The sequence below is a fragment of the Rhodnius prolixus genome, unplaced genomic scaffold (genome assembly GCF_049639745.1).
Source record: "Rhodnius prolixus isolate KJV_2025 unplaced genomic scaffold, Rpr scaffold_2, whole genome shotgun sequence".
Classification (NCBI taxonomy): domain Eukaryota; kingdom Metazoa; phylum Arthropoda; class Insecta; order Hemiptera; family Reduviidae; genus Rhodnius; species Rhodnius prolixus.
Window position 1 is genome coordinate 14,976,383 of NW_027411592.1, and position 26,117 is coordinate 15,002,499.

At 32.5% G+C, this 26,117-nt stretch overlaps 1 long non-coding RNA gene and 1 pseudogene across 6 annotated transcripts in view; one reads left to right on the forward strand and one right to left on the reverse strand.

Moving 5' to 3' along the window:
• LOC141449072 (uncharacterized) overlaps positions 1–21,253 on the reverse strand; it is a 39,728-nt gene extending 18,475 nt beyond the window's left edge. For 2 of the 6 annotated variants that reach the window (XR_012455323.1, XR_012455322.1), the window contains exons 1-6: positions 20,649–21,253; positions 15,212–15,369; positions 14,830–15,044; positions 14,505–14,730; positions 13,087–13,213; positions 695–806 (exon numbers count right to left, since the gene is read on the reverse strand). This is a non-coding gene — a long non-coding RNA (uncharacterized lncRNA). The other 4 variants (XR_012455324.1, XR_012455325.1, XR_012455327.1 and 1 more) reach the window with 4 other exon arrangements.
• A 4,088-nt stretch (positions 21,254–25,341) lies between these two features.
• On the forward strand, positions 25,342–25,895 carry LOC141449073 (ATP synthase F(1) complex subunit delta, mitochondrial pseudogene; annotated as a pseudogene).
• The last annotated feature ends 222 nt before the right edge of the window (positions 25,896–26,117 follow it).

The window sequence follows — 26,117 nt, forward strand, 5'->3', positions numbered from 1 at the left end:
TTATTTTCCTTTTTTAAATGTTTTATTGTTTTGGATCGTTTGGTATATTTACTTATTATACGTAAGTTTAAGAACCATCACTGAGTGCTGTTTGTTTTTACTTCTTTTTTTTTTTAGTTACAAACTGTAGGTTCTTGTTTGACTTTTCACAAGTTAATTCGGGGAACAGATTGAGTTTTCAATTTAGAAAAAATACACAAAATGGGTCTGAACTTTAACGGCATTTAATAACATATTTATATAATAATAGAAACAAACAATGTTTCTTTGGGTGTTTTGTATCGGTGAAGAGAAATACTTCTAATTGATAAAAATTCTTCCATCACATTTATTTCAAAATTGCTTTGACCTAAAATAGGCTTTAACTATATTTTATTTACTAAGTACCTGTATTAGAACAAGTGTGAGTAAGGAACATATTGCTAAATTGACCTCATTAGGTCGAACGTTTAATTTTAAAATGAATAAAACAAGGTTACCTTTAAAATAAATATCTTAGATTGCTACTTTAGTGTACCAGTGTGCAGCAAAAATTTAGATTTGAAACCATTGGTGCAAAAACAAAGTAATAGCTGATAATATATAGTTCTAAGTAAGAAATTTAACCGACAGAACTTTGTTCATGTATAATTAAAAAAAAAAAAACATCTAGCCGATTCAGATTCTAAAGGAAAATTATTTTATTTTTGTTTACCTCTCAAACCTACAGTTACAAGACAGGGCGCTTGTTTAGAAGCAATTCTTTATTATAGTAAACAATTCCACAAAATAAAGGTGTCCGTGAAAACTTGATGCTGATTTTGGTGCTGAAACAGAAAAAGCAAAAGATTTCATGAGAAAAAATCCACATTGATTCAAAATTTAATCTTTATATCAGCGAAAATTTGTTTATATATAAAACTGGAAGCCCAGAACATGCCCCTTCTTAAAAGTATAGGTGTTGCGGACATAGTGGAAAGTTAGTATTAAAAGTTGAAGACAGCCGAGGAAAAGCAGAAAATATAATTAGAAAAAAAACTTTAAGATGCATTCAGTAAAAAAATATGAGAACTTGAGCTTGAGCACAGCCATCTTGGAAGGAACAGATACGTATAAACATCAAACTCAGGTATTTCTCAATCCCATCGGAGCTGGGTTCTTTAAATTCTGCAATCACATCAGAAATTGGGGAGTTCACTTTATAGGTAAGTAAGCATAAGCAACATGGATCGATGTTCAAATCTGAACAGCGTAATTTTCTTTTAGAATATTTAAATTTTATTATTTCCAGCTACCTTAAAGTTAACTTATAAAATTTGATAAAGTGTTAAAATTCAAATTATACAATTTTTGAGGTTTATACAACCATTTTCCAGTAATATTTAATTTTATTTCATATGTTTTGTTTTTCTTATTTAATATTAGATAAAATTAAATAAGAAAATTTTTATTGCTTATGATTATTTATTTTTTTTAAAAAAAACATAAATCCATCCTCTTCTTGTGAGTGATTCATTTCTTACATTCACTGAAAGCTTAATAGAACTTTAATTGCAATAATATTGCAATAAAAATTTAACCCATAGTTTGGAAATATATGTTGTTTTTTTCCTTAAGGAATTTCAAAATAAAAAAAATATATATGAATGTACAGAGTTTGGATATTGTTACTTTAGAAAAAGAAAGATGGCTAATTCGGTGGAATACAGAGTGTGGATATGCAAGACCTGATGAGAAGCAGAAAATACTCATGTGTTGTATGTGGAGAGGCAACGCCTGGTAAGAAGGCTGCTGTGGGGAGGGTTTAAACAGAGAGAACCAAGTCAATTTTCGCTTCCTCATTTCCAATTCCGATGCAATTCCGCGTGTGGCAATTTGGGCATGAGAGGCGGTTGGTTGCTAGTGGCCAGCATACATCGTTTCTCCTTCTCAGCCACATACATAATACAACGTTATGTAAATCCTCTTCACTACGTGTAAGAGGGGAAACGCTCTTCATTAGTCAGCCAGCTCTACTTCTACCATGTATACATATATACACATATTCCTGTTTTACCCATTGTATTATAAAAACTACCTTATGTAATAACTATATTTCCTATCAAAAAATTGACTAATACTAATAAAATATTTTTGAAATTGAGAGCTTACAGTCTTCCTTGCATTACAACTATCAAACAATACCAACTGACAAATTTTTTTTACAGTTGGAAATATTATCAAATGTCCTTCCAAATGCAAAAAATCCACAAATAAATAATTGTATTGTGATCACAGTTGCTTGTTATAGCAGTACTATTCATTTGGATCCTAATGTTTTACAGTGACATAAGTTTTTAAAAAGTGCACTGAAATTGAGAGGCGCTACAATAGTCGAGCGGTTAGAAGCGTGGACCACAAAACCCATAGGTATTGTGGTACTGGGTTTTGATCCTGGTAAAATGGAACAGTACGGAATTTAGTAAAGTACTGAGACACCTTAATTCGAGCAATAATAGTCATTTTAGAAAGGCGTCACGCTAGCCGAGCGGTTAGAGACGAGACTTGCAGAGCTAATATGTATTGTAGTACAGGGTTCGATTTCCGAACTAGGCCCTGGATTTTATCTAATGTTTAATATTATAACTTTTTTTTTTTTTTTTTTTGTTTTCTTTTTTTGGCATTGGCTTCCGCCATACAGCCAGCATCGTCTAGGTGCTTATCACTAGAATATCACTCACTCTCCATTCTTACCTACAAATACATTCGCTTCACACATTCATCATTCTACTATATACCGCTATTTACATAAACTACTGCTAATGGATGGAGCAGCACTCTGTGCTCCTGCCATCCTTCTCGCTTAACCAAACTTAAAATCACGTAATCCTTCTCTAAGCATTTTGTTCCATTCATTCTAATTCGGCTATAGCTTCTAAATACATTCATATTTCATTGCTAGCTCTGCTATCGATCTTATAACTTGGTAGTAAAGTATGTTTGGAATCGCCTCCATGAACGTCACCCAATTTGTAGCTGAAATGTTGCTATTCAAACTTAGGTTGAAGGTATTAGATATCGTTATTTCTTGCAAACAACTAACAGAAGCATCCTGCTGCTTTTAACAGCACGAAACGTTTTCATGTTTATATTCTGTAAAATTGCTATTCTGATTATGCGTACATAAACTAAAGAAATTGAGTCACACGATCGCAGTTCCGAAGAAGCTGCAAAATCTCAAATTTCAAAGGATAATTATTTCAAATAAAAGAAGTGACCTTTGATGTAACTACTTAAAACGAGATGTTAAAAGAAAAATCACGAGGAGAGGTAAAGTAAAAAAAAAAGTTGTTGACGGACAAAATAAAACTCACCATAAACCTACTTCATAGTTCAATATGTGGCAACACAATCATTGCATAAATTTTAATGTATCACTTTACTCACATACGTATTATGGGTATAAAACAAGAATACTCAAAGGGGCTCCTCATTCCTACTATCTGTTTAATTCATAAACTTACTTGTCCCTTTAGGGTTAACTGTCATATTTCACACTTAATCCTAAAACCCTTCCTCTCTTATACACTGTGTCTGGCTGGTTAACCCTCACCCTGCCAAATAAACCCTTTGCTACCTAATAATTCTCCAGTCAGACTCGTATACATGATTCATTTCTCACTGTGAAGGGCGCAGAATAAGTATAGCGGACCCCCATTTCATTATAACATCATTTCTTTACTAATAAGTTAATGCTCATGCATCTTTCTTAATTAATTACAATCAAAGAAATCTACTGAAAGGAATAATAAATTAAAGTAAGAAATTTTAAAGCAAACAATATTTCTTAAACCGAATAGAACTAGGAAAATAATTTAAGATTGTTTATCCTTTTTCTCAGCTTCTTTATGTTAAAGAAAAAACTAATGACCTTCTAATTTTTAAAATTTAAGAAAGAATTTACCGAAAGTAGCATCCTAATTGGTGATGAGGTTACGCATAAAATGAATTAATCACAATGGTAATTGGTTCTTCTCAAAAGAAAAAATGTGGCTGACAAGTGACTTATGATTAGAAATAGAACTTACTTTAGAAAAGTTAGAAATTAAAATTACGCACGAATTCAACTTAAAAAATTAAAATTCAACCATTTGAAAAAATTCAAGAAGTTAAATAAAAAAGTAAGAAAAATTAGAGTGTACTTGAGTGCTTGTCAAACTTGGAATTCAGAAGTTTCTTTAGACAAATCTAATAGTATGAGAATTCAATCATAGGAATTCAAGAAATTTCCTAGAAAGATGTCTTGAAAAGTAATAACAATACTGATAAAAATAAGGATTCAAAATGTGCGGGTTAATCTTATGCAATTCGTTGTCTATTATCTCCAATCAAAGCAGCAAAATATGTCAGCGATTTTATAATTTCCTAATTATGAGATTAATTAAATAAATAATTAGAGTTAGGGAGTTACTGAGTTTTATTATAATAGGATTGTGAAATCTTTAATTATATCATTAAAAAATCACAAATATTGTAAAGATTCAGATCGCAAGAAACCAAAAAATGTACGTTTTATGTTGGTAGGGGAAAAATGCCCATATAATATCATTCAATTTGAAAAACATATTAAAGAAAAGATATGTATTTGTTGATATAACCTCAAAATTTGGATTAGTAACTCCGAAATGGTATTTATTATCATTAAAGGGGGGCGGATTTGGTGATGTTAAGTTCGGATTAGTGAGTAGGACAAGAACTCGGGAACTTGTTTGTTAAAGCTTAGCTTCTCTATCATTCCTTGCTTTTCTTAAAGATACCAAGTAGAACAGCTCGTTTCTCAACATTTGAGTCGCGTTAATTTTTTAAGTAAGATGAACTAATGAAATCAAACAAATTCTGTTGAAGGAAGAGATGATAATTTAATTATAAATAAGAAACAACAAAGCAATTAAATATTAGTGCAAACACTAAGCTAAGTCCTCATTAGGAAAATAAAAGGGAAAACATGGAATTGGCTTTCAGTTCGTTTAGATTATTTTTTTTCTATCTCTGTAAGCTAATAATAAAGGCAGTAACAAAATCGAAATGAATACCCATAGTAAAAAGACTAAGTGATGACAAATTACAGTAGAGACTCTTAGTCTTCTCTTTGTAAATAATTCTATTCTATTTTCAAGCGGAAATTGCTGATGATTCTGATAAGTAGGGGAAAGCAATCTGGATCATTCACTAGAATCGGGAATAAATCAAATAAAAAGAATCTTTCCTCAAAAATTGATCAGCTGAAAGGTGTGCTGCAACAAAGTGTGCAATCTTGGTGGGGTTGGAGATTGCATGGTTTACGACTTGGGTTCTGCAATTTATTTTTAAGCTTTTTTACTCATCGTGCCATAACGAAGTCACTGTGTAAGTAACTTCTACTATCCAGAGAACTCAACTGCGGGAACTGAAGAGATATTGTACTATTAAATGCTAATATTGTCCCAATTGTTCCAAAAGAGTTTTTAACCATGCATTGGAAACCCCTCCTAAGGATACAACTTCAAACGCCATGCGTCTCTCAAATAACTGTCAACTGCATTAGCAGGACCACATAAATTTATATAAATAAAGAAATTTATTGAAAAACTGGGCGATGCACAAGAGCGAAAGGCTTAAAATTTGGCATTAATAACGTGAAGCAAATCAATTACTTCAGAAAGGAATCACTTAGGTATATGGAAATTAAAGGATACATGAATAAAATCCTGCGAACTTCTTTTCGCAGGATTGGAGATTGTTGAAGGGTATGAACAAGAGAGCTGATGCACTGCGTGAGTAATGGACGGAGAGCAGAGAGTGGGCTATCAAGTAACAAGTACTACATGCAAGTGTGGGATGGATGGATGAGGTAAACTGAAGAACAGTGGCAGTGGGTGGTGTCGGTGTTGGTTGAGGTTGTTGTTGAGACGGAGAGTCACTTTCCACTCCACGGCTGCCTCTCAGTGCTACCAACTAATAATGGATGTTGTGGAGAAATTAATAGGCTTGGTTAGGTGGCAACTTGGCGGCCGACCTCAATATTTAAATAGCATCCCACCATCTTGCACCAATCTCCTCTAACATTGATCCATTACCACAATAGGATCGCCGAATGGTTTTGGAAACATTTGATACAATGTATGCACTTCATGAGTTTTGTCTACTTCAAATTGGATTTTTATATAAGGAAAAAAAAGGTTTGACATTAATGCCTTTTTTTGAATAACTCTCTTCTTGCCAGTAAATACTTAGATTTAGATTAACGCGGTTCTGTACCAGGTACTGCAATCAAAAGTGACTTATCGAGCTGACCCACTTATTTATAAGGAGAAATCTCAGTTTATACATATTTTCACCTGAACTAAGGGTAAGCGAAAAATAAATGTACCAAATGGTGCTCTATGAAAGAAAAAATAAAATAAAAAAAGTGGAATAATGAAAATAAGAATTGAGAGAATTCAATAATAATAAAATAAGGGTATTCTGGTACTGGTGTAATCAGAATGTAAATAACTTTCACACATAAGATTTATTGTCAAATTCTTAAGATCGGGACTTGATGACAAATTGTGTAAGCAAATTTTTCATACACAGAATGGATATGAAAAAGTTTTTCAAATATTCGAACCTATCTTCCTGATTCACAGTTTTTATTGTAAGGAAAAATGCATCCAACTAAAACAGTGACATCATGGCATTTCACTTACTTCAACAAATTAGTTAAACGGAGAAAAACAAATATAAAACGAAGTTGGCACCGAATTATGGGATCCTTCAACTACCTTTACCATTTCTAAATAAACAAGAAAGAAGTCTGCCAGAAAAGGCGAGTGAGAGCAATCCCCCTCTCCAAAGAAGAACAATTCGCCCCTTCTTGTTTAGAGTACAATGTGCAATTCCACTCCCCTGTGAGAATAACCAAATAAAAAAAAAATCTCTATTTAAAAAAAGTCATGCATCTGGTTGCAACTCATGGTGATTGACAGTAACATTACATTGTTTTTTCGACAGATTGGCGCGGTTTTGGCTATTGTCACGCCTAACATTTCTGTTTTTATTGTTCCTGTCACCACTCATGTCTGTCTACTGAAAAGAACAGCTACTGTCACGTGTCGTTACGCTTCTTGATCACCCTCAATTTGATACTCGTATCGTCGTTAGTTAAGTCAGCGCTATTACGACAACAATTTATTTCATTCCAAACGATACTTAAATACTCGAGAAAAGAAAATTGAAGTGTAGCTCATTTTCACTAAAGAAACTCAGCTTAATTTGGAACCAAGGTAATATCCCTATGGAACACGTTGCCAAAATATGGTAGATCAAAGAGTTCTTTACTTTCCAGCCGAAATGTTCATGCAATATGTTGGACTTAAGTATTGAGGTAATAGATACCTGAAAGGAAGTTGGTTTTCAGCTTGCCATATTCGAGCCTGGAGGCTACAGAATATTCAGTCCAATGTTTGTGGTATATCTAAGAGAGCACCATTTTAATACTAGTTTTCCTAGTATTAGAGAGAAGTCTACACGCAATGGAAATGTAATCTCTGAAATCCGAACTGATGGGTGAAAGATACATCAGAGTCTCCAACGTGATGTAAATTCTCTTGAGGATAAGATTTTCAAGAATCTTCCTCATCAAACTAAAGAGAATAATCGGACTTTAGGATGTGATAAGACGATTTAGTTTACTGGGTTACGAGATAATTTTTATTAAACAGGATCCAAAAATCTAATCTAATGGAATAAAATTAAAATTAAAAAATTAAAACGAAATATGAAAATATCTTTTGGGACATTGTATGTTGTAAGTTCGATTTTTTTTTTTTTTTAGATTTGATAGAGAAATGAATGTAACAAGTCACACGTTTAGTTAGAGGCTATTATATAACGTGAAAAACGTCAAAACCGAAGGTGTAAGTACCTCGAGAAAATTTACATTTTGAATGTGGTTCCGCCCACTGCCAACTTTCAATGACTTTTTTTGCTAAACATCGATAGTTTCAAGTCGTTCATACAGTGGATTAATTTTTTTTCTGTAATTAACCTACTTATTGATAATAAAAACTCTTAACGACATCAAATAAAACATACTAAAACGAAACCAGGAAAATTTTGTTGTCCAGAGGGACATAATTTCATAAACTTACTTATGGCAGTCCTACCGCTAGCCTAACTGCTAAGTAGCCATGCAATGTGATGTGTGTAATCATCTAAATAATTGCTATCTTCTTTATCTTTGACTTGCAGCGGGAGCACAAAGCTATTGCCCTATTTAAAATAATTTCGAAGATTTTCATTTTCAATAGTTTTTAAAAGAATTAAATTATAACGTTTTCTATGCTTGTGATAGATTAAGTTTGGCTAATAATCTAATATGATGCTGACAATATCACTATATTTTTAGGCACCTTAGCAAAAAAAAAGGTATGTACATGAAAATCTTATGCAAGTTTCTTACATAACGGAATAGCCTGAAGTAATGAAAAAGTAGAAATTAGGAGAGAGGAGAGAAACAGCCCTACTGTTTGCCTAACTAGTCATACATTATAATATCCTGTAGATATTGTTCTTTAACAAAAGGCATTGAATAATTTATTTTCTCAAAAGAATGTTAATACAGATTGTTAAAGGAATGATAAATAATTTGAAGCACAATCCATGAATTATCCAAAAATTGTTAATAGATAACTGAGGTTATAGAAAGAGCATATTTTAATAGATGGGAACCAAAAAACTATGGTGCTTTGTTTATGGTGAATCTTGGGAATTAAGGATGTAAATGAGTAAGCATTTTTACCAAGGACACACAAACTATTATAATTGGGTATATTAAACCATTACAAGTGAAAGTCTAAAATTAATTATTACAAAAGATAAAAATGAAGCACTGGAGAAAAGGTATGATGTTTACATTATAAATAATAAAAAAGGTTGATGAAATAAAAAAAACTAGCAAAGCAGTTTGGGAGTAGATCAGAAAGGGAATGCAAGAAAAGGTTTAGCAGCCAAGTGACAGGGAAGAACAATGCTGGGAGTTAGGTCACAAATAGTACTGGCTGGACAATTCTTTTGGGCAGAGTTGTGAAAAGAGGTTCTAGAAGTAGTAAAGCTGAATTTGTTGGTGCCGAGGTCACACCATTCTAGACGGGCCGCCAACTCTCTCCAAGCCTTACAAATTGCCAGGCAATTCAATTCCTAGCGAGAGCCGAACAGGGTTTTATGTTGTCGAACCACCCTTCTACAGTCAGCATAATGCATGAGTAGGAGAAGCGGTAAACCGGTGCGGGCACTAAACCTGCCTTTACCTTCTCACAGTTTAGTCTTTTGCACATGCCTCTATCTTGAACTTAACTTATTTTCTACACAGTTTATACCTTCTGTAACAGTTATTTCAATATGAGATACTATTAAGTTGCTTTAAAAAAAAAAAACCATTTTTAATTTACAGCGTTATTTGAAAAATTCAACTGTGGCAAACAATATTCATCTTTAAAACTGCAAATCATCTTTAAGATAACTTTTCTTTATTTTTTTTGCGAATCAAGCTAAGAACGTATCCTCAGTATGAGGGCAATTCTATATTTCGTCTGACTGCTGTTTCGCAAATAAATATTGTAAACAAGAAAAGGAGTTGCTCATTTTTAAGCATCTCTTAGAGATCAATGTTCTGTGGCTCAGTAACTCTGCCATGAAATAATATTTGGGGTAACTAACTGAGTTCTAATGTATTTTCATTCAAATTTATTTGTAGAAAATTATTATGCAGTCTAAATTTAAATATGCCAAATTTGGAGGAACGCATATTTAAGTGTAGAGTGAGTTAAGAGTAAGTGTTAGAAACAACTGTATCACCTTTATCTCGGATACAATTTTCAAGAGGTAATGGGAGAATAAATATAAGATCGATAAATTAGATGGCACTCAGACAATGGACGTTTGGATAAGCTAAGGTAGGAAAGTTCGAAACTACATTTTTGCGTTCCATAAAGCGTTATATATTTCAACTAAAACCCATTTTAATAAAATAATCCTTTTTCTTAAATTATTTATGTGCCATTGTATTTCTGAATGTGTATCTCAAACCACTTCCCATACATAATATTTTTGCCATGTTCTTTTCAAAATTCCTGCTTGCCTAATTATCTTGACGGTTTATGAGAAGGGACCTGATATAAAAAGTAACGATAAACCAGTAACATAAAAAACAGCAGAATAACTGGGCCTGTAAAGACAGAAAAATTAAGACAAAATATTACTCTTAAGTGGAAATTGGTAGTTTGCCTTCCATATAATTTCCTAAGAGATTAAGTTCCCTCTAGAATAATCCATCAATAAAAAATGAACGTGAAAATTCGAAATGATGTAACAAAATCATAGTCTAATTACCTCACTCACTTCTAATTCCGCACTTAACAACGACCAGTTTGTAGCAACATTTTTTGAGGAAAATTAACTTCAGAAATTCTGAGTTGAACGAGAACGTTACGTTGTCCTAAAAAGAAAAGTTTAGAAAGAAAAGAAAGAGAAATTTAAATAGCTTCTAAAGCCCTTATAAAATGTTCGGATTAGGTTTTGACAAGCACATCAATTAAATTGGAACTAATTGCCAAATCAACAAACTTAAGACAATGTATTGAGATAAAAACGTAATAATGGCAATTTGAAGATACTATTAAATTGATCATGAAGTAATGTGTATCTATTAAAACAATCTCAACAACGATAATTATAATTACAAAAGTGGAACGTTTGTTTACATTGTATTAGGGGGTTTACAGTTATCAGTTTCGTAATATGAGGGGTGATGATTATACTACCATGAATAATGTAATAACAAATACATTATTCTATCGGCCAACAGATTGGACATTAAGACTCTTTCTGATTAAATACTAAATACAATATATCGAATTACCCATTTAGCTAAATATAGGGGCAATTTTTCTCCCTTAAGACCGAGTCAAAAGTTGATATCAGCTCTCTCATTTTATCCCTAAGGAGTTCGTATTTAGTAGTATAAAATTTCATTTTTTTTTTAGTGTTTTCGTTACTCCAATGAACATCAAAATTCTAGAATAGTTATTTAAACTCCAATTTATTTTTTTAATTAATTTGTTCAATTAAAGAGATACACTTTTTCAAGATCTGGTGTTTTATTAGTTTTCTTACAGACCAAGTTCTTTTTGTACCTTATTTTTATTAATATTTGATATAATCTCGATTAAATTGTAATAAATTGAAGTTATTACTGAAATCAAAGTTTTAACAATTTTTTATGATCCATAAAAAAATAACAGTTTTTGATTGACAAAATTTTGACAATTGATTTTTTTTCTCGATTGATAAACTATTTATTTTACTATGAGTTCGGATTACTCAGCTAAATCCGTATTCGGCAAAAGGTGTTCACTAACTAGTGGATTTTACTGTATTTAGCGCTCGCGCTGCTGGAAGATTTTTTTGTATGATATTTTCCATTGGCCATCTGGGCCAAATCCATCTTTTTTACAACGATAATTGTATTGAGTAATATTACTTTTCTCTTTTCCGCAAGAAGATTATGAATCTTCTCATGTTTTTCCGGCTGTAATACGAGAAATTACTTTCTCTTACTACGACAAAAATTAAAAACTGCGGCAATAGAGTAATGGACTTATTGGAATTCATTTTTGTTTGAGATTTCCTTTAATTTCTGTTAAGATAAAATAACGATATAACGAAAATCAAAAATTTACAAGGAGATGGAGAAGGAGGTGTTCGAGAGTTGGGAGTAACATTAGGTTTTATGCTGAAGATATACTATAATTATATTGGCCAACATTCATCATTACTGCAACATATGTATGATGAATCGTGTTGCTGAATAATGTCAATTATGGAATTTATTAGTCAATTCGAATAAATCTAAAATAATAGAATAATCCTGAATATCATATTGGGAAGGGAGAGACTGGTCAGAAACGATCAATGGTTTTGGACTTAAAATTGACATAATTATTAAAATAAGCGTTTTCCGTACTTCGAAACATCATAGACTATAAAATGTAATTGAAGTCAGGCGCAACTCTACTCTTTCAAAGTAAAGATAACAATTTAATTACATTAGTATTTACTACAACAGCCCACAGCAGCCTGTCAAAACTTGCCACGCATGAAATATTCAATAAGAACATACACTGATACAGATATTTTAAAAAATCTGTACTCTAAGATTGTCTGAATTGATGTTAAAGTAGGTGTTGCTGTAAATTCTGTTAGGACAATAAATCAACAAGTCAAACAGGAAATGTTTACTAAGGCAATTCGACCTGCCAATCACAATATTTATTGTGAATTTCACTTTAATCCAATCATTATGTCCCGGATAAAATATCTTTTAAATTGATTAACTATGTAATTAAGACTGGAGAAAAATAGTTGCATCTGAACTTCAGACTGATAAATAATATTTCTGATCAGGGTGCAGAAGGACAGGGCGTAGATTTAGAAGATGCTTACTACCAGATAGCTGTAAGCTTAATCGAATTTAAAGTTAGGTGTCATGGCAAATGGGTACTACTAGATAGGGCGGAGTTCCTACAATAGTAAAGATTGGGCTGCTTTAAGAAAATTTAGGAAAATATAGTCAATAACTCGTAGAAAATTATAATTTTTAATGCGTATACTTCGTTTATAAAAAACCTATTATTATTTTGAAAGGAAAAAACTTTCTCTTTCACAATAATTATGAAAATTAAGAAACATTTCTTCATTATGTTTTTAGTTGAACACTGAATAATAATGTTGGTAATGACCTCACAATAACTAGATGAAAAATTTTAATTAAGAAAAGGAATGAAAATAGAAGAGTGTAATTAAGTAGATGAATTGGTTTGTTGAACTGACAAGCTAAACTAATATTGCACCGTTAAATATTTTATTAGGTCCTTAAATTATAACCACTTTAACTCAACGACGCTTTTTTATTAATATTTTGCTTTTAGAGAGAGTTATTTTCTCTTGGAACTGGCCTAGCAGTTGGTACATAAAATAACCTTTTATATTTGTATTACTAGCAAACCTTGAATTTAAAAAAAAAAAGAAAAAAATCATACAAGTACTTACAGTAAAAGTGATATTATGGTCAAATATGAATTGAAAATTGTATGAAAACGAATAATCTCATTTTATTCAATCTCTTCTAAATAAGTAAAGATTTTCTTCACCAATCTAGTGTCGCAGTAACACAAATCTAAAACATATATGCGAATTATGCAATACATTAATTTAATAATCGAGAAAAAGCAAATATAGGGGTATTTCAAAAGTTTAGGCGTTTTGTAGCTGTTTCATCCTGTAAAGCACAAAGTTTTGGCTCCCTCGCCTTTACGAAAGTCTCAATCTACAGCTACTAATAAAAGGTATTTTTTTAAAATTACTTATGTGGTGACTTTGAAGGATCGTAGCAGATAAAACCAACATGTACGCTGTCCAAAAAAAAAAAAAAAAAAAAAAACACGCTTGATATTAAGGCTTCAACCGCTGCGTTGCAGACGTCTTTACGTCCTCAGAAACCACCAGCCAATACTCTTAGAAAATGAAAACTGATGTAACAAGGATAAGTTGCTGCATACGACTGAAGCAACCGGTGGTTACAACAGTTTCAAGCAAGAACAGGATTGGATCTTTGGTAGAGAAAACTCCTGAGAAAAATCTATACTCCAATAAAAATTTGAGTCTACTTCAGAATCAGATTTTCTACCTCTTTGTTGAAATCGATCAGGGATAAAATAAAAAGGCATGCTCAACGAGATCATAACAAAATTATTATTAAAGAAAAAGTTTTCTGTAATTTAAATTCTAATAATGTTTTTATTTTTAAGGGAAACAAAAGCTTAAGCTGTAGAATTTATAAATAGGTAAAGTGGTATGGACAAGGCTTAAAAAAAGAAGGAAAATGACCTGTATCGTGATCTCATTCGCTTTAAAAGAAATGATCTCCACCCAACGAGACATTCTACTCTAGCACACCTAGTATGAGAATATTCTTCTCTAGCACGTCTAGAACCAACTATCTATTCTGTTCTCGCACTCCCACTATATGATACATCATTAAGAGTTGAACGCTCTAGATGTACTTTCTAGCCATACTTTATAATTTAAATTGTACAGTTGCTTTCCTAGTTTATTTATTGTAATTATCTTTCATTTTAAGTTAATTCAGTTATTGAACTGTATAAATTCAATTCATCGTTAATACTATTTGCCTTTTCTATTATTAGTCTACTCATAATTTATCGCTCGGAAAAGCTACTTGAAATTAGGTCAGCCACAATAACCATCGAGCTCACATTTCTTCACACGATTATAATAATTACATTTTGGTCACTCATTAGACATTGATTACTTGATCAAGCCCACAGCAAATAAACTAGGCTATGGATTGTTACAATTAATAATATGTTTTGTGTTTACGCGGGCCATATTATTGCAAACTGATTTGATTAGTGATGATTAATAGTTTAAATTATTTAATTAATTACCTATCTATTTGTCAAGCTAATTTAATAAATAATCCATCGCAGCTGATGATGAAATTGGTGGATGCATATACTATGTTGTTATGTTAGAGTAAGCACTCTCCAATACCTAGTGTAATTGGTGAAATTACACATCGTATTATATTATATTGGCTAACAGCAGCCGGCTTGTTCTACGTAGATGTTGGAATTTCATCACATTATTATTAATTTTGTCAACCATAATAATCTGCAAACAATCACGTAAATTAGTTTATTTTTGTTTAATTAAAACACTGATTTATTAGATTATAGGCTTAATTAATAAAAAATATTGATAATTTTTTACCATTTTAGAACGTATAACTTTTTTTTAAATTTCTGATCGGTTTGAGATTTTCATCCATTGGTGAAGATGTTTTGCCTTGCACTGTCATAGCTACAAGTGCAGTCTTAGTGTAGTGAAATCCATTATTTAACTTTCCTTAAGAGTAGCATAGCCATATTTCTTTCTATGTCTCATTAAGCGACTTAGATCTCCCTGTTAGAGTAGAACTTCTAAAGCTAGAACAGAAAAAGATTGATAAACGATCTGAACAGATACTAATTATTCCTGCTTGCTTCTATTCTGATTTAAGACTTCAATTCTTCAAACCTGAAGCAGAACAAGTTCCCTCTTAAAATATATTTATTCATATATATTGATTTATGTACGGAAAAATCAACCTCACCTACGATGAATCCGATTTGTTCTTCAATTTGCGCAGTCTGTTTATCCATCAAATTCTGCACCAAATGGTATCTATATTTTAGTCTCTTGATAAGCGCATAGCCTTGTAAATGGATGAATGTATGTAGACCAAGTCAGTTACGGTTCTACCTTGTCACACTGTAAGTAGGCATTCTCAAATAAATAATAAAGAATCGTAAAGATAAAATGGTAAGTACCAATAAAAATGGAAGGCAAACAACGAATTCATTTACTGATTTCTTTTTGGACACAAGTTAGAAAATAGACAGAGATCAGATAGACTTCCTTCTGGTAGTAAATTCTAATCTCTTTTCTACAATCAATTCTATTTAAAAGATGAGCTTAACTATGAAGCTACATAGGTTCTGATGCAGAAGATAGAATATTAGATTAAGAGTAATGAAATTTAGAAAAGTAAAAATTATGTAACTAGTTATTAAGATTCATTTAATTTAATTTTAATTTCAATTTTTGCCATATCAGGCAATTACAGGCAGTTGTGATGTCAGCCTAGTTGTAGCCTGCGGTCTGCTATTAAATAACTAATTAAGTAAGCCTGAAATAAGGTGTCTAATAGTTTCCTGTAATTTCAAGGGGAATATTCATCACTACAAAGTGAAATTAGTTATCGTATCGTGATGTTAAATAAAAATATACGGTTTCTCTTCGATATCATTTCAGAGATAACAAAAATTTCATACTATTTTAAAGTGATGCTAACTTCTTATTTTAAATTAATATTCATCAATATTGATATAAGAAAAAGTAGTGGAAGAGAATCACTGTTATTACCTCGTGGCAGTCATGGACAAGTGAAAGAGGCTGCGCTATTCCTAAAAGAAATTGACTGTTGAAAAAAGATAGGGCTGTTTTTTTTTTCACCAATATTATTAGAAGGCATTAGAAGCCATAACTGCGAGTATACCAATATGTTGGTTTTTTTCAGCCCGCATAAACAATAATGGTTAATGTGCAAACAAAATCACAAACACAATGACTAAATTGATAAAGAAATACTCTGAAAATGAAAACTTAACAATTAAACGCATTAGTGTGTATAACAGTAAATGAAACTATTCTCAAACAAATTTCCTTCAAATAAATTTAGGCTAACCAATAGGTGGGCCTATTAACGATTGCAGAAAAAAAACTACTGTTGCTTTGTATCTTTCTCAGGCCGTATTTATTTATCCTGCTAGAATGGTTTTTCTATGATGGAACAGAAATAGGCAGACTACAGTTTAGTAGAGAAGTAGTGTTAGATGGGAGAATTGAAGTTTAAAGTGAGTGCCATTTACACACAGATAGCAAGAAAACTCGCTAATGGAGTTGACCTGTCAGGCCCCGCACTGAGTGACAGCGTACCCCCTTCTGTATTCTATGCTCAGATAAAAACAAGGTTTGCTAATTAGTTTAAAGTACTTGGTCAACTGTAGGTAGTTTCATCCCCCTTCTAAGTAGTGAAGCTCCCCCAGCACTCTTCTAGCGGCCACATTTCACTTTCTTACATTATAAATGAAGCAAAGAAAAGTAAGGTCTCCAATGATGATGTTTAGCCAACGACAAATTTTGAACTGTACATTTCTCTCCATTGTTGATAACTTCTATAATTTCTGTTCACTGTCCATGTTCTTTATTTTTTTATAACATTATTTTCATTTTAATTGAAGTTTACAATTCTTGAAATTCCTATATGATCTTTACTAGTATTTACGAAACAAATAAATTTCACCACGAATTTCCAGAAAACAATCATAAGCCCACAATAATGATGTAAAGCAAGTAAAAAAAAAACAAATTCAGCGCTGAGGTATTTAATGCCCAGTAGTGTTCTAAAAATAGTAGGACTTGCAAGCCGTGATCTGGATGCTCTTTTCCAAGAAAAGTTGGAAGATACTAAACTCCTCCAATAAAAATCGTTTAAATCCAATTATACTGCAAAGAAGGACCTTTAAGTGTTTAGCAGCGTAGAAAGGACATAGGGAAAGAGAATGGCAGGGCATTCAGAGATCGGTGGAAGAAAAACTTTATCACAATCAGGTCCTTTAGTACTTAATGTCAGCAATTAACGGCTAGATAAAGTATTTCATAATTAGCACAAAGTTTGCAGAAAACAAATCTAAGTAGGAGTCGCTTAGCATCAATCAATTAGAACCTTAAAGTTTTGAATAAACATGGTGACCTCATGAATATCAAAGATCACGTTCTCATTTATTCCAGACGGTTTTTTACAAGCATTGATATCTTTAATCATCTAGAATCAAAATGTTGGAAAAAAAAATCATCAGGTTTCAATTCCATGAAAGAGCTAACAGTTTATCACCAAATTCTCCTATAACTTTTTACATGTCAATTTGTTAATTGATTTTCGAACGCTATGTAAGGTAGAAGACTCTTAGGCCACAAGTGACATCTAAGAGCGATCAGTTTTACAAAGGCAAGCGTTCGATCTCTTTCCAAGCTCTTTATCTAGTGTGGATCTCAACTTTCCTCTATTACAGCACAAATGGACAGTCGAATCTTTGGACAAAATAGTTCTCACCACTGCATTGGGCTCGTTAAACGGTTTTTCCCAATTTAATTCATTTTTATTCAGCCTATCACTTACTTTTATTCTTTCACATATTTGTTCATTTCCTCTTCGTAGTGTCTCAGGGGGTATTGTAGTTTCAAATCTCCTACAATCAATCACATTGTTATACATTTCTTATCTAATACCCTACCATAACTTATTTTTATTGTAATCAAAATATTTTCGCAATTATTTACACATAATGTTATGCATTTTAACTGAACTCACAATTCTTACAAGCAACTCTTTGTATGGTCAGAATTTTTTAAAATATGTATAAGTTTCCATTCAATTAGGAAACGAAATAATGCAGTCTTGGTTCTAGCAAAAATTAAGGAATAAAATTGTTAGCTAATTAATTATCCATATGAATACTTTTCTCTTATTCTATTGGTCTTTCTTAATTAATTCAAAACAGGTAAAATATAGAGTAAATCAAAATTTGCACGAGAGTTATTAATACTGGAGAAAAATGGCAAACAGCCCATTATTTGTTATTGGTTCCATCTTGGTATCAGATTACTGTCAAGAGGATTGATATGAGTCGTAAAAAAATGATTTTTAACTTGTTGTATCGATAAATCTCACTCACTGAGTAATTGCATTTCACTATAGGTAAAATCAATGTAACACTAATAATATTAGATGATTGAATCATAAAATATCTTCAACATAAGGGATTACAACATCAAAAAAATATCTTCCTATCATTGTAACATTCTTTTAATTCTGTAAATGGTATTGCAATTTTGGAAATTTGAGAAAAAAAGTACTTTTGGACAGTCTGAAAGAATGTAAAGAGAGAATTATGTTAAGAAAAGCAAATACGAAATAACGAACTAGTTCTATGCAACAATAAGAGCCCCAAAGCGTTTGTTAGGAGAAATATGGAGTTTCAAAATCAGATGTGATGATTTTATTCTCTCATTTTAATATAATAAAATCAAGTTTTACATTTTTCTTTAAGTTTAAATTCTACTTTTAACTTTCTTATCCTCATTTCATCGTTCGAAAAATATTTTGAACTTTTATAGATTAACATGTAAAAGTAAATGGTAAAGTCTACAGTAAACTACAGAATGTGGAAAGGAAAATCCGAGTCGGTATGTGTGCCTTTAACTCTGCCAACGTTGCTTTGATGTATTGTAGAGGCTGATCCGATTAACTTAGGATATCTGTGAACCTCACTGTCCTGCAAACCTCTTAAATACATATCAGGGACCTTCTTACGTGTAACTACAAAGTAAACGCACACAGTGTACGAGCATTGGTTACCTTGGCAACTGAGTTCCCAATATTTAAGTCTTTTTCCATTATAAAATCTCCTTAACAAAAACTTAACAGTTTATAAAGTTAAGTATAAGGGTTGGTTAAACGACAGAAGGTATACAAGGGAGTACCTCGTACATTACTTACATCAGCTCGTAAAATTAGCGATACAAAAATTCGAAAAAAGATATGTTTAATTAAAATTTGATAACAATTGATACCATTTAAGTAATCTTACTGTATTAACTTTTCATTAATATTTTTTAAGAACTTATTAGATGTCACAGAACTTATGCTGGCAAGTTCATTCATTGTATTTGACATCTTCTCAAATAAATAGGCACTTTATTTTAACTCTATTCCAAACTATTCTTCTGATTTATCTTTATTATGTCCTCTTATTCTTTGAACTCACATTTACATGCGCATTAAAATAAAAAAGACCTGAGTTGCGTTACTGTCGAAATTTGAATCACGGAATTGAAACAAAATTTGAGTCTTGAATTTATCTTACAGAAAGAAAGTGTACGAGAACACAAATTACACACACTTAATAAACTATTCATTTCTAAATTATTTAATGTAGTCTCTTTAATTGAGTACTTGTAGTAAAGTATTATAATAATAATTTTCAATCCTAAAGATATGCATATCTTTATCTATTTTACAATAAATGAAAACTATCCGGTAGGACAGTTGTAAAAGGGTTAATCGTCAAAAAGTGCACGAAAAAGCAAAACGTACTTTTTAGCATTCAAAAGACCGTAATACTGATGTTTCCGCTGAGAACTCAAAATAAAAAATCTGCACAACAATAATATCCATTCTCAGTGCCCGCAAAAGGCACATCGAATCGAACAGAGCACCTCATTCATGAAAATCTGTCCACGCTTTTAGGTGCTAAGTACAGTACCTCTCCAATGCTGACAGAAATGAGCTTAAGAAACGCAGGAAGTAAACTTATCAGAATTGTTATAATTGCGAGCGCTTTCCGACAGATATTTTTGAAGGAATATGAAGCAAAAAGTAATAAAAAGGTATGGATTAAAAAAAAATCAGTTATCACGAATAAAAGAAATTATCTTGTAAGAGGGGATTTTTTTTAGCTAAACGTTCTTAAGGAATAGAATTCAGCCAGGGGTGGAACAATCAAATAGAAGATCTACTTGTATGTCCAACAAGTACTCTGGAATAAGTACTAAAGTTGGACTGGGTGTTGTGTTCAGGTTAAAGAAGTATATATAGTGAAGTAATACGATTTCTCAACATTAGACTCTCATTTTCGTTTAGAGGATGGAGAGAGGGCGAAGGGGAATAAGACCCTTGAGGAAGCATCTAGCAACCAGGATGTACTTTTGGATGGTTGTTTATATATACAGTTAGCGCAGAGAGTGCGCTGTGTTGTTAGGAATCCTGTGCTGCTCCCCAGTGGTTGTTGGGAATTAAATAAGGCCAGTTTACGAGTGCAGGCTAGACGGTTACATAAAGTCTGTAATTTTTATTCTTAGCTGCTTGTTTGTAGTTGTAAGGTAAAAGACGAAGAGTGGGAGGATGAAGCTCTAAAGTACTTACTAACCCAAAGTTATGCACCAACAACTTCTTCAAAGTTGTATTAGCCCAACCCTCACCACTTTGCCTCTTGTTTTCATTTCATACATACTTCTTATTCTCAGTTTGGTTTATTTTCAGTTCCCTGAAAAAAGCAGTAAATATAAGTTCATTGAAAAGAATTAAGTTCTATTAAATTAATGGATAATTCGCTATAAGCTTCAGGCTCCTCAATTGTAGTTGCTCAATGTTGAAAACATATTACAGATGCATTTTTAAAATTCGTTTAGTGTATGTGCAATGTATTCAAGATTTCTACTTTAAAATTTCTTAAAACACAAATCCCACTTAGTCCTATAGTTATTTCAATTTAAATTATTGTTGTTTCGAATGCAACTATAGATTGATTGGAGTCATATTCTTTTTCAATCTTCAGAAAATAAAAGTGATTTTGGTCTGAACCTTTATAATGTGAATATGATATGGTTGCAGTTAATATTTCTTGAAAAATAAGTACTTTTTTGTTCGTAATGATAAAGAGAAAATGGCGCAATTTGAAATTAAAAATCAGCATTTTGTGCTGCACTTCAAATCATTTAATTAATGGCTGAAATTCCTAGTTCTATGAAGTAACAGCTGGGGCTTCACAATTGTGTCGCGAATTTTTAGCAAAAATAATTAAATAGAATTACTAAAATTTCTAGCTATCTTGCACCTTCTAACAACGTAATATTAGAAGTAAACTTCAATCTCTCTTTGAATAATCGTTCATAAACGGTCACAAATCAAAAAAACATTTTTTTTTTTTTTTAAGAGTCGAATGAATACGCCAGCTGATTTATCGTCAAATTGTATTTTTTAAAGTGACAAAATTAATATTACAGAAGTTCGAGATATCCTCGAAGTTTTTACCACCAACGGTAAATTTGGCAAATAGAGATTGGGTTAGTAGTTGTACAGCGAATGGACTTCGAATGGTTGCCACTGCAAGAACTAGATTTTACTATGCCAAAGGAAAACTGAAGTGGTGACTTATTTCTGATTCTCCTAATTATAATTCTTGTTATTTTAAAATTTATCTAAATAATTTTGGTAATACTGAGTATACTTTAATTCGACCAGCCCTTCAGAACAAAAAAAAAAAAAAATTTAATTTTAATTTCCAAGTGGTCGAGAATACATTTGTGTGCGAATAGAGAGATAATATTACTGGTCAGAGCTTGTCAGTTTACTATCTCTCATATCTATTAAATATTATATACTGGAATGACAGGAGAAACTCCAGGGTTTACCAGCTGGCCGGACGGACGTATCTGTTATTGTTAGTAGTAGTATTGAAGCTCAACAATTCATGAGAAGATTTCTCAGTACTTCACTTTAGCTGGTTATGCCATTGTATTGGAGAAGTTAGACTGACATTTCTCGCACTATACGGCAATGCAGCCTCTCTCTATACTAGATTTGAGTATAATACCAAATAATTCGCTTATTAACTTATTCAAATAAGATTTTCTAATCTTTCACTAATAGCGTTTATAGTTATTTCACTAGCTTATGAAACAAATTCTAATGGAGTATTTAGATAAATAGTGGAAACGTAGCACAGTGTGTCATTCGCGAATCAGCTCATTATTTCATGGAACTATGACTAACGTCTGATTAATCCTATCACTTCAACTGCATAAAATAAATTAAGTGTTAATGATTTTGCTCTCATAACATACAAGAGTGAGGTGTGGAGACAGTCTCAAAATCCAAAGAATACAAATGTTCCAAAACAAAGTGTTTTGTAAGTCTACATGGTTTGTAAGAAACACTCAGCTGTACAGAGGTTTGGTTTTCCCAACAATTTTCAAAATTTATTGCACTAAAATTCAAAATAACAATCCATGGCTGCTTAAAATATGTTACTGGAGCACAACATTGGAACTTAGAAAGATCTAGTAAAGTGTTGGTGATTGTAGTTACCAATTGTTTGACTTAACTCTGCCAGCATTCTCCGTCTTCATTTCTCATCAGAATTTATAATAGTAAGTTCACGTTATTAACACTTATCCCCGAACCAATTCTTATAAAAAAAAATGATGTTAATATCTTCCTGCTCTTATCATTCTAAACTGAGAGGAAATCACAGGGCTATTTTTAGAGGAAGAAGGCAAGTTCTCTAAAACTGGTTCTGCAATTTCATCGTACCAGTTAAAGTTATAAACTCCCAGTAGCTTTTAATTTATTTGACATAATTAAGATGATTGTAGGGTGTATAATACTGAAGTGTTGGGGAAAAGCAAAATGTTGCAGGACTTGATAACAAAATAATAATAATAATGCTGCGTAGAAAACGTTTCTACTAAAATTGATTGGGATTTGATGAAGAGAACGTATTGAGAAAAGTATATAGACACTAATGAAATACTAAAAGAATGTGAACACCACAATCACTGAGAACTAGAACTCCAGAAAGAATAGTTGAAATTGCTTAGGTAGGACAAGGAATGAACAGGACTGTAGTGCCGGGAAGTGAACTATGGCTGCTCTTTGGACTTACGTACGTTTCTGCAAACTCACAATTTTTGCTATATGTTAGGCGCTCGATAGCCGAGTGGTTAGAAGCGAGGACCGTAAAGCTGATATGTTCTGAGGATCTATGCTGAGTATCAAATTCTGGTGTTGGCCTTGGATTTTCATTTAATTTGTCGAAAATGAGAAATTTAAGTAAAATATGTTAGCTAACCGCCTCTTTACTAGGCGAGCCTTGATGGTACCAAAAGAAATATCAAAATTGAACTACCTGAGATTTTCCGTCTATAGTTATTCTGATTTTCCTTACTGAGAAACCCTCAGAACTTTATTTCTCTCGATGGAAACTCAAAATCGAAAATCTCCACAACGCAATAAACTTGAATTATGTCGTTAAATAAACTTTTTTCATTTCTAGATAATGACTTGCCTTGGAGCTGGTGTCCATCTCTGCTACTGAGTGTAAAGATTTGAAAAACTAAATCAGAATGAAATAATATTTCTAGATGTGTGATGGCGAATGTATGAGGGAGTTGGTAAATAAGTTACAAGGGCCATGATGATAAGAGTTGATAGAGCAATTAATATGAGTCTGCAAGCCTTCATAATGTATGTGTTTAGCTCTCCTTGGTTAGATACACTATACACGCGCGCACAAACACAGTGTTTTACTGCCTATGACGTAGCAAAGGAAGTACAAGGGATGATGTACGGTAGGACATTCAAATCCCTATTAGTAAGGTCGTTTTCAGCATCCAAGTTAGATCACTTCCGGAATATCAACCTCCCCCCACTCTTTGCTACATGCTTCTATAGAATAAAGCTTCATAGGTTAAAGTTAACTCCATTAAAATTTCCTTCCATTCCAGCCCTTTCTTCCGGAAATAACGTTTATTAAACTGGTATAAGCCTACCTACTTCCTGCTGTAATAAACTCTGATATTGTTCTTAAAGTTTTTGGGAATCCCGAGATTAAATTATTTTTAACTTCCTCACTCACTTTACAGAAGAAAGTATTGCATTCGGGCCTAATTTTCTAAATTGAGTATATCGTACATTTCAGATTTTAAAGAACTATTATAGTTTAAGTCAAGTTTTTCTTAAGCGAAGTCCTGGCCTTCACTGGCCATGGATTCAGTCTACATAATTTTGTACAATTTTTTCGATTCCTTATGGGACTGTGCTTTTATTAAGTACATTTTTTGAAATTACAAAAAATGTGTTCTCTACAATTTTACTCGTTAGGTGTCTAGTACATTCTAATAAATAAACTGGCACTTCAAAAGGGTGATTTTGACAATTTTTCTAGTCCTTCTTTTCATTTTTGTTGGCCATCTTATGTATTATTTGTTGCTTATGATTTGGAACAATTTTTTAATTTTGTTTTGCGCACATACTCTTATTTCTGTTTTTGAGTTAATTAATTTCTTGTAGGTGTAAAACAATGCTATCTGACTAGCGCTGAACTACATTAAATATTAACGCAATGCTTGAATAAGGGCCTGGTGGAAGAAATAGCGCCAGTGGGGAGGGGGTAAAGTAGTTGATGCGTTTCATCCTCTTTTCAAGCCGTGCTGCTGACGCTACTTGTGCCGTGGGCTTAGCAGTTCTAATCCTGCATTACAACCTCTGCCTCCATTTCCAAGCTCCAGGTATTACGCGGTACGGCCGGCAAACAATTTGTGTGGAGCTAGGCGGCCACACCCACACACAGCCATCTAGATGGATGGATGGAACCAGCACTAGAGATGTACCACAACAGAGGGAAGGCTGTCCGCCCTCACAGAATTCTCTACGAGAGAAATAAAAAACTTTATAGTCTGGTTTTGTGGCTCCTACTGGAATATTTAACTGTTCTGCTTCAAGTGGCCAGCTTTACTGAAGAAACTACCACCTCCTCCATGCACAAACTGCACCATACAGACACGGATTTCATATTATTGTCTTGAATATTCCACTTTTGTTTTATTTATTTTTAATTATTCAAATAACATTAATTTATTAGAACTTTATTAGGCAGTTTATTAGATTTGCAAAACTTTAAATTTTAATAATACTTTTTAGACATCCTGCGAAAATTGACAGGAAAAACAAGGTGTTCCCAATTGGGTAATGATAAAGGTAAAGATAAAGATATTGGTAAAGAAACAATGATAGATTAGATGTCAAGAGACTTCAGACTGCTTGCAGTCAACCTCTTCTACTGCCTATCTTTAGACTAAGTACTAATTTTTTTAAAAAAAGATGTCTGCTTTTACTAGAACATCCCGCACTGCTTTTATGTTATTGTCTGCTAGATCAAGAAATGTATCAGTTAAAAGTGGTTACGCAGATGAAATATCTTTTACCTTCGCAGCGGCTAATCAGGTGTTCTACAACAACGCTAACGTGAGACAAGTTGATGTACCATCATTCAGTGGTTCCTTCGGTATACTTCCAAAACATGTACCGACACTAGCTGTACTAAAACCTGGAGTAGTCACTGTATTCGAGAATGATGGCAATTCGAAGATATTTGTATCCAGTGGAACAATTACTATCAATAATGACTCTTCAGTGAAAGTATTGGCTGAAGAAGCCCATCCCTGCAGAAGATTTAGATGGGGCAGCAGCTAGAGAACAGTTAAGCAAAGCCCAGAGTGATCTTTCAAGAGCTTCGACTGATGTGGAAAAAGCGGAGGCACAAAGAGCAATTGAAACAGCAGAGGCTCTTGTTCAAGCAACTTCGTGGAAACTTTTGTGATTCCAGTGGCAATTCATACATAATTGTAGATAGAAAATATTGTTTTAAGTTAGATTAGATGTCAAAGAAACCCAGACGTAACCATCATGATTCAACAGTTTTGTTATTATAGTGAACATGTATAATAACATTATCTTTCTACTTAGTATGTATTCCAAGTTTCGAAATAATTTAATAATGGAAACCGTGATAAAGGAAAGGGGATGAGTAATCACACCAGATTTAATCGAAGTGGGA